Source organism: Anopheles ziemanni, chromosome 3, assembly GCF_943734765.1.
Source record: "Anopheles ziemanni chromosome 3, idAnoZiCoDA_A2_x.2, whole genome shotgun sequence".
Taxonomy (NCBI): domain Eukaryota; kingdom Metazoa; phylum Arthropoda; class Insecta; order Diptera; family Culicidae; genus Anopheles; species Anopheles ziemanni.
In genome coordinates this window covers 16,451,078-16,460,786 of record NC_080706.1, presented here as the reverse complement: position 1 = coordinate 16,460,786, position 9,709 = coordinate 16,451,078, and positions in this window count along the sequence as shown.

Below are 9,709 nucleotides of genomic sequence, written 5' to 3'. Positions count from 1 at the left end.
CACTTATGCAACGAATGAGAAACATTCCACACGGCATAGATACTAGAGACGGGTATCCAACGAAACGAAAGTAGATAGAAACTCATATATTGACCGAGCAGGATATGGTAGCAACTAATCAAAATAACGTAACGTACTTCAAACAACATTGGTCGGTAGATTGGAGTAATTATTTCCCCTTTTTTAAGAAGAAAACAAGCAATTTTTGATCGTTGCATGTTGAAAAGTGACTGTTTTTTGTAGAACGCTAGAACTTCCGGGTGGATTTGGAGCAGGCGATGTTTGAATGAACATAGTGATAAGTCTTTATCGGTAGTACTGGATAGGGCTGTTTGGGAGTAAAATAAAACGAAACAAGTTCGGGTTTGTTTCGAGTCCGCCGTTCATTGAAACAGGAGAAATCAAATAATCAAACAGGAATGAAAAACATGTTAACAAAATAAAACAAAACCATTAGAGTGCATTTTAGTGTGGTAATGGGTTTTGAAAAATGAAAGAAATTTTAGTTAGTTATGTTTACTAATCCCTTAAGATGTACTGATAAAGTGGTAAGTCGCTTCGAGAAAGTAAGACATTCATAAAAAAAAATGTTAAATGTTTGAAAACTATAATCTGATCTGCCTGTGAACAACATTTTCCTTTGTGCCAAGACCCACATAACACATTCGAACAACGACAAGAACACAACAGCGTCCTAAGCCTTCTAAGTCAGGTTCTTCGGGGAAGAAAAATCCGTCCATAATCCGTGAGCCGATTAAGTCGCATTATAATTCAGTGGCCTCCCGAATCCCGCATCATTTGAATGCTCCCACTCCCAATTAGCGTCCGGTTTTCATTCCACACAGTTCTCTTCGTCACGCCACCAGATGCTGTACCGCACTTTCACTGCACCTTCGCCCCTTCCTCCCGCGAGTAAGTCACCGAGAACGAAGCAGGTCGCTGACAAACGGTAGCCTGTAGGTTTCTTCACGCTGCGATCCATTTTGTCATCAAAATTCGAGGGTGCTGCAACCTTTTACCCCGCGCCCCGTAAAACCTCGGAGGGATTCGTTTTGCTCGTGCAGAAGTGCATCACTCAGTGCCTTCTCATGTGTCTGAAGAGTTTTGGGCCCTTCTGTGCGCGGGGATGGGAAGTCTTACAGGTTGTGGGCTTCGGTTAGGTGCAGCAGAGAACAGTCATACTCGAAGCCGTCGGAGCTTGACTCGGTTAGACTCGGCAGCCAGAACTGGTTTCAACTCCATCTCACTCCATCGCTCACTCTCGGAGTTCTCTTTCCTCTACTCGGTAGCTCGATGTTCTTTTTCAGATTTTAATTCGAAGTCCTACTTCTCCGCTAATCCTCCGGGTTCCTCCGTAAGCGGTGATCATCATCAGCCAGCGGAGTTCGGTCGATGTCTATACCCTGGAGATGATAGGTTATTGAAAAGAGTGGGCCCTGCTGAAGCCCTTCGTCTGCACCTTCGCCGGGGCAACACTTTAGGCCACTATCTCCCCACTCGCCACCATCAATTTTCAACGTCGTGTTAAGACCAGTGAACTCAAACGCAACCGCAGCGATCGGTAAAAATCGGTGTCGTAGCCAGGCGACCATCGCATCCAGACCGTCCTGTTCTAACCTGCACGATTCGGTCCTGTCTGGTCAGTGTCTGGCTCGACGAAACCGTTTGAACGCTGAGGTTTGTGTCGACGAATCGAAAGCGAGTCGTCGTTCCGCTGACCTCTGCCGGATGATGAGTTCGATGTGCGTCCCGATCGACCATGGCAATTACAACGCTTTCCGGGGTCCGCCTGAGGAGACACACCGGGGCGATGCCTCACGTGAACAATTAGGTCGCATTGGAACGAACCTTCGATCGGTACGAACTCCGGAGGGTTGCATCGCAGAAATACGTCGAAACGCGAAGGAGTCGAAGGAAGAAGCGATGATTTGTTTGCCTTCGCCAGCGTACGATCTTACTTCTGCCCCCTTTTCCTTCGAGGTCTCTATCCATTTGGTTCCCGTTCCCTTCCTTCAACCATTCGTTGGAGGGACCGTCCAGGCCAAGCCCATGTCCCATCAATTTGTGCCTCAAGACGCCCGTCCACGTCCTCGTCGCAGGCAAGGGTCAACGCTGCCGTTCTGGGTTTTGATATCTTGGTCCGGTCCCTCGGGGGTTCTCCTTTTCGGGGGACCTTTTCGTCTTCCCTCTCCCGATCGCATGCAGCGCACGTGTGCGTGTGTGTCTTGCGTTTCGCCTGCTTCTGCGTTCGATGCTTCCTTCAGGGATCTACGTTGATAAATCCATTTGTCGAGCGTTTCTGTTTTGGTCGACCAGTTCGTCGTTCACGCAATCTTTTCCTTCGCCTTGGGTTAGCTTTGAGTCACATTATCATCATAATTGCACAGTAGGTAGAACATACACGAGTCTTCGAGTCCGCGCAGTATGACTTCTCCGGGCAGAAAACCCGAGAGGGAGGGAATAAAGGGAAGACAGAAGGGACACACCAAATCACTAAAATCATTATGCAACAGCCCAACCGAGGATGGTGTGATTGTTTTCAATCGATTCTTTCGATCCCTTTTTATTCTTCTTCCTTTTGTGACCGGACGCATGGGTGTTAAAGCCGGGGGAGGGAAAATTGACAGCATAAAATAGGGCCCCTTTCGGATAACGCTTGGTTACGGAATTAAGGTCCGGTGGTACGCGAGCAACCGGTACCACTTCGAACAGCTTATTGTTTTAAACTTTCCCCCCCTGGAGTGCTGGTCATTTACGGTTTGCCACTTTACTCTAGAACAAGCGCTGGGCCAGTGGAAGATAAGAAAATGGAGAAAGTAGAACATTATAGATGTCTCAGCGGTAGAAAACCACAAAATTGTACCATAACGGATGAATCATGCTTTGAAGGAACGATGTGTTGTGCTCGTTTGGTTATTTGTGTCAACTTGAACTCGTTTGTGCACGTGTGTTATGATAAAGAAACGTCCCTTTGGTTGATTTTTTGTTGAATACACATGTGTGTTGAACTAAATAGTTATCGTCACCATAGTGACCATCCACTTGCTCTATTTTATTTTTATTACATTAAATTTGCTTCACAGTATCTCACTGTCTCATATCCTCTAGCTCCTTGTCACCATGTTTAACGTGTCTCCATTTCATTTCAATATCTGTAAACTGTAAAGATTGCATGTGCGGCATGCAAATAGCGGCACCTTATACCACGTTTGTGTACTTAATCGAATCAAGCCCCCCCCCCCCCCCGGAACCAGCAGGGCGTTGGGTCATCTTCCTCCTCCCCATATATGTGCGATCAAGCGTCCATAATAAAGGGATCGATTCTATACAGAGTGCAGTACGCTGTGTGTACTAAAGGAACCTCTGATAAGGGTGGCTCTTTGTCGTCGTTGTTACCGCCGGCCGGGGGAAGGTTGCAGTTGACGAGCCCTAACAGCAGAACCGATTGACTCAAGTGCTCCATGGCGTTCTATCTCGTGCCGAGGGGAACCGTGGGAAAATAAAATGAAAACACTGAGAAGGCCAGGACGTAAGCTTTTACAACCAAAGGGGGGAGTGATTTTGAAGATTGCCCGAAAAGTTTGCCAAAAAAGAGGAATAAAATGTAATTCCTCCCTCACCGTGATTGGTCATTCGTTATTTTGGCTTTGTTTTTAAAGTCTGTGGTTAGGCAAACGTTTACTACCCTCTTCAATATGGGGGTCCCTGAATGCGGAAGTCTTTACATGCGCCATCAGCTGTTCGGTGTTCGGCGTTTGTTCCGGTCCCATGCAATCTTTAATTACTACGCATATACAAACAGTGCGACGTCGGTGGCGCAAAATATCACCCTTCAAGCTTCCAAGGTTCACCCCCGTTAATACTACTTTCCCCGAGCTCCAAACCACGCAATGTCGAGCGATAAGGGCGTCTACTAACACCACAACGGTGGCTGCCTGAAACCGCAACACTTTGACGCAAACTGTGTGTTTTTGATGCAGCAGTTTAGTAAAAGGGACTTTTATTTTCAGGGTTTTTTTATTTGTTTTTTTTTGCATTTTTGCTATTAAGGTTCCTTGCTCCTGAAACTTCTTAAAATATGAACATATTTAGATAAAATGTATACACACATTATAAAACAATAGTCAGGTTCTACCTGTCTATGAAATTATCAGTAAAAGAACACAACTCGAAATGTTGGATTGTTTACGGCAGCCCACGCCTACTTGACTTACAACTGATAAGACACCCTTCTCACACGTTAGGAAGTGGTTTGACCTTCAACCCTAGATTCACAAATTATTCCTTAATCGTGATGAAAGTGTACCAAACAACTACAACCATTTGTCAAACAAGAGTTCATCGCAGTGCGGGTCTGACTGACCTCGGATTGATAAAGATCTTTCGCTTGTAAGTCGGTTGGGGTATTCCAAATCTCAGTACCAACAGTCGACACTTCTTCTTATCAGCGTCCACCATCGGAGGGGACTGTTTCATCAGCAAATCGTAATAACCAGTACAAATCAGACGTTTTGTGGTTATGGGAAAGTGTGTTTGTTTTTTCCGAATTACGCAGTGGGGAATTGTGTCCCTCTCTGATTTCATTGAACCAGGAAGATCGTTCGTTTTGATATCTTTCATGGTCTTTCAATTCGATTGGATGTCGTTTGACGATGAAGTAGAGTGATAAATACGTTCTTTTACAAGAGAGCTCTGTTGCATTATATAGTATTTCTTGGAATATGAGAAGATTTCTTTGAAAATCAAATTTTGCATCGAGTCAGATACATCTTTGTAAAAAATCTCAACCACCTCACAACGTGGCAATAAAACGCGCCTCATAAAAACCTGCCACTCAACCATTCCCGGTAGATTTTGATCGGCAAAACGCATGGAAGGACAAAGAACAGTTAACCAACCCAATCGCCTCCGACTCCTCGACCGAACCCTTTTCGCTTCTCCTACGTGGGGACTATGTTGCACCTCTAGCAACAATTCATCGCTAACCATTAACCTAATTTTCGAACGGTCCCAAGAGGAAAACCCTTCCCGCCCACTTACGGTGCACTTGTACGGACCATTTCATCCCGAATTTTTGCTAGTTCTGGAGGTTGCACGATGGGAGAAAATGGAGATGATCCGTGGGTGAAATTCGATTCCACATCAATTTTACCGCATCAGAAGTAGAGCCGAACGAAAAATTTCGTCAAGGCAGTGATTTCTAGCAGTATTTTTGGGGAATTATTTGAATTTAGTTATTTAAAAAATAAAAGGTTACTAGTACTTTCTTATTGATAAATTGGTTAGATATAAATCCCAAACAAGATATGATGAATAATTTGAACGCATAAATCCACTTGTTGCGAAACCTGCAATGATTTGATGATTTGTGAAACATTGTCACCGATGGGACAGAGAAAAATCCCACACAGCACGCAAACCCGCCATCATCTGTTTTGGTTTCAGATTTTCGGCTGAATTATAACTTCCCGCTTCGCAGCGACAGCGACCATCCTCAACCCGCTCGAGCGAATGCAGCGGAGGAAGCCGGCATAACGATCTTCACGAATCATCATAACGATAGCTCAAGCAAACGAGCGAACCTTTGGGGGTCTTGGACGCCAACGCCAACGAAGCACCGAGCATCGCGATGATCGTGGTCGCGAATCCGATCCTCCTCCACTCAACCGAACGATATGGCGCTAAAACGTCACTTTAGTTGCGGTTTGTTTCTGCTTCTTTCTGGAGCTCTCATCTGGTTTGTCGCAACCGAAGCGCACTGGATGACCCCGCCCGTATGCTGCCGGATGGTTGCATTGTGCATCCCCCGCAGTGCAGCCATGTGCAGCCTTGTCCCTCTCGAAGCTGGTGCTGCAGCACATATGGTTGCCATTTGACGGGACTGTCATTTAAATTATCATAAATCGGATCGAATTTCCATCCACCCATCATCCTCAAGCGTTGTGAGTTTGTTTTCGCTTCCACTCTGATCTTTTCTTCTCCAAATCTGCTTTTTTATTCCTCCTGTGTGTATGTTTCTTTTTTTTCCACAATGCTGTTAGAAAATGGTTAAAACTTTTGCGTACAAAACTGCGAACGAAGTGCCGATTCTTTCGATCCCGATCTTTGCCTCTATTCTTTACCCTGCTCTCCTCTGATCCGCACGCAACTTAGCATAAAGTAGCTAACGTTGGGTTATGTTTTGTTTGGACTCCTAGCGTCCCTTCCCTCTACCGGGGCCCGGGAACCCGCGCACTTCACGCTTTGGCAAACATAGGCCCAAACCGTCGCCCAACATTTTCGACCGGATCGATGCTGGATGCGACCGATCGGAAGGGACGCGCCAGAAGTTACGGCAGAAAAGTGGCTCCGGACGATCTAACCAACCAATCTGCAAAAGAAGAAATAAAATTGCCGTCCTGCGGGCTGCCGCAAGGAAGGAAGCACCGAGCAGAGCAAAAATTAAAGAACCAAAAAAACGCACGAGGCGACCAAGACGGGAAAACCAGATACAGATGGGAAGTGCATAGGATGCAAAGGAAACCGGGGTGTGTGACGAGGGTGGTGTGGTGCGGCATGATGTGTGCACTACATTCGACCAGTGACGAGAAAGCGGAATTGAAAATGAAATAAAATTTGAAAAAAACGAAACCCCTAAAAACTGGTGAAGCAGCGAAGGAAGGCGAGGAAAGGGAACTTCAATTTGACAGTAAAACAAATTCGAATGAGAGCAAAAGAAGAGAATCGAAGAAAGATAGAAGAAAAAACAAGAAGACGAAACAACAAAAAAGGTCAAAGCAAAGATGCAAACGAAATGAGTAGCGAGTGGGAAAAAAAAATTCTTCCTTCTTCATCCAACTTGAGCGAATGGTCCGAATAAATGGTGTGTTTCGGAACTAACAGCAAGAGATGCGCTAAAATCCACGATACTCCTCCATCCTTATCCACACACAAACAAACACACACATACACAAGCACACACTCAAGGCGATGAGCAAATTGCTCGAGTTCTTCCACTTTGCGTCCGCTTCGTGCCGTCGGGCGGGGTGCAAAATCGCGCAAAGTGCATCGCGCCAACGTGCATCGTTCGGTGGTGCACTTTTCCCTTGTTCTTTTGCTCTTCAACTTCTCCCTTTCCTCGAAGCAGTACGCCCGAGGCTTCCGTACATCCGCCGTAGCCCGTGGGCACAATGAACCGCTTTCATGGCCGGGCTTTGGGGTGCGTTTGCGCGAGCCTGCTCTCGAGCCGTAAAACGCTAAGCCCTCGGATTCTCGTTCCCTCCGCTGTGGTGCCTCATTCTATACAAAGCCTAGCGTTGGGTGTTCGGTGGGGACGTCAGGGAGGAGCGGTAAGGGAAGCCTTTTGCTGCCTGCTGCACCGTTTGCGATGAAGGATTGGGAAGGTGCACCGAGAAATTATCTTCGAGCGAAGGAAGACCAACAAAAAAAAAGGAACCTTTTCCCCCGATTCTGGTCTCAAATGCATACACACACACACACGCTCGAGAGCAAACGATTTGAGTAATGATCGAATCCACGATGAACGATGAAAACTGTCGAACGAAACTCGCTGCTCGATGTATCTTTTCTTTCATTCGTCTTTCCTCAAGCAGTTTCTTCTCTCTTCAGGAGTCCCTGAGACTTTCCGTATAGTTGTTCTTTTCTTTCGATCTTGTTGTCTTGGTATCTCTGTCTCACCCCCTTGTTGGAGTTACCGTCTTTCGCCCAATTGCTCTCCCCTGTGTTTCCCCCTCTCCTTCGTCTTATCAAACCAGGACTCTTCCACCAGGAAGCGAACCAGCGATGCACGTGTGCCCATCATGAGGCCGCATCATGTTTTCTGGCAGCAGATTTCGATGTCCCTGCTGCTACTCCGGCAACCCGCTGATGTTGATCTTCTGCCAGAAGAGGGTTCTTGAGCGTGGCAAAGAAAAGAAAGGAAAAACAAGGCAAAAAGGAAATAAATAAAGCACGAGGGAAGTGCATCCCGGGTGCCTTACCATGTTGGCTTTGGCTGGTTTTTTTTTCAAGAATTTGCAACCGCAAGGGAAAAGACAGAGAGTCAGTTCTCCCTATGATGCACTTTCCCTTCGGTTCCTGGTTTATTTTTATCACAACCGCCCTTCCACTTTGGTGCGATTTTTGTAAATATTATGATTCGCTACTACGCGATCTACACACATCCTCAACTGCGATCGCAACATCTCCTCGCAACGGCACATGTCCCCACCCCATCCCATCCCTCATTCCCCCACCCAGGTTCTGCCTGGAAACACTGTCACCCCTCGGGAATCGCATTTGCCAGCCCGCAATTCGCCGTTGACCTGGAATTATGGCACATTACGCGTAAATATAAATATCCCCAACAAGAGGCATCGAACGCACAGCGACAGCACCGTGGAGTTGCGTGCGGAGTAAACATTCATGCTGCTGCGCCAACCCCAACAACGGGGCGGCGATTGTCATCGGAAATCGGTCTGGGGCCAGAGGATGTGTTATGAAACGGAATCTTTGTTTGCGCGAAGGTGCGGCATGTGAAATTATTCTTGCCCGATGTTTCCTACAGGGAACACTCTCCAGTTGTGCTTCACTATAACTTGCGCTCTGGTTCTTTTATTTTCTTTTGCGCCGAGCACCAGCGGAGCAATGGCATAAATTATAAGCCTTTACGACGTGAGTCCTGTGATGTAATGGGTGTAAATTTAGCCAGCGTGCCCATCACTCGGGAACGAGCGGCCTGGCTTTGCCGCTGTCACATTAGGTAGATCTTTTTACGAGACAAACCTAGGACACCGTCCGAAACTATCTTTGTGAGGATGTTTCAATTGTTTTCAGTTGCTCAAAAGTTGGGTACTTCGGTTACAATGTTGCCACTAGGAAGGATGTGTTCTAATTAACCGCACTCGCTTCTTCAAGTGCCTGAGGCTTAAGAATACATAAATGGTTAAGGTTTTATTGCTTGTCAAATATTGAAAAATAAACTATAACTCTAACTTGGCAAGATGTTCTTTTCGTTCTCCATCTTTTTATCCTTACCACGGGTCGTCGATCCCAATTCGTTTGATTATGTTTCTTCTATGACGATTTTATTGACGTGCTGTCGGTGGCGCTAGGTTTATTTTTATTATGGTACATTAGAAATATTATTTTTCAACCTACTCCTACGATCGAAGCCCCGATAGGGTTGACGACTTTGGTCGTTTGGGTGTCACTGTTCGCTGCCTAGTTTTATTCTTTATTAGGTGAAGTTAACACGGAAACCTCTTTGGCAGCCGTTTATGTTTTATTGTGCATTCGGTATGTTTGATCGTTATTACAAGTCAGTTCAACCTTTCAACAAACATGATGCCTTTTGCTTTTTTTAATTAGATCACTCGTTTAGGACAGTCTTTTCTATTATGTTATGAGTTACCAAAGTCTTGTTTCAGTTATAAAAAAGTCAGATATCCATTTCAACATAATGTTAAGAAAACTTTGCTTTCATTTTTCTTATTCATTTTATTATTTTCTTCTTCTTCCTTGTATTATCATTATTATTATTATTCTTCGCTGATGTAGCGGCTGTCTTCAGAAGTGCCTTACAGTTAAGGGCTTCCTATAGTTTTACTTTTTGATTAAGTCGAAAATCAGTTCTCAGGAAAGAGTCGGCCTTCCGTTGGGTTTTCCCATCGACAGCGCCGATTTTCTAGCTCACAATATCATGCTGCCGTTCCAAAAGTTTGGTTGGGAT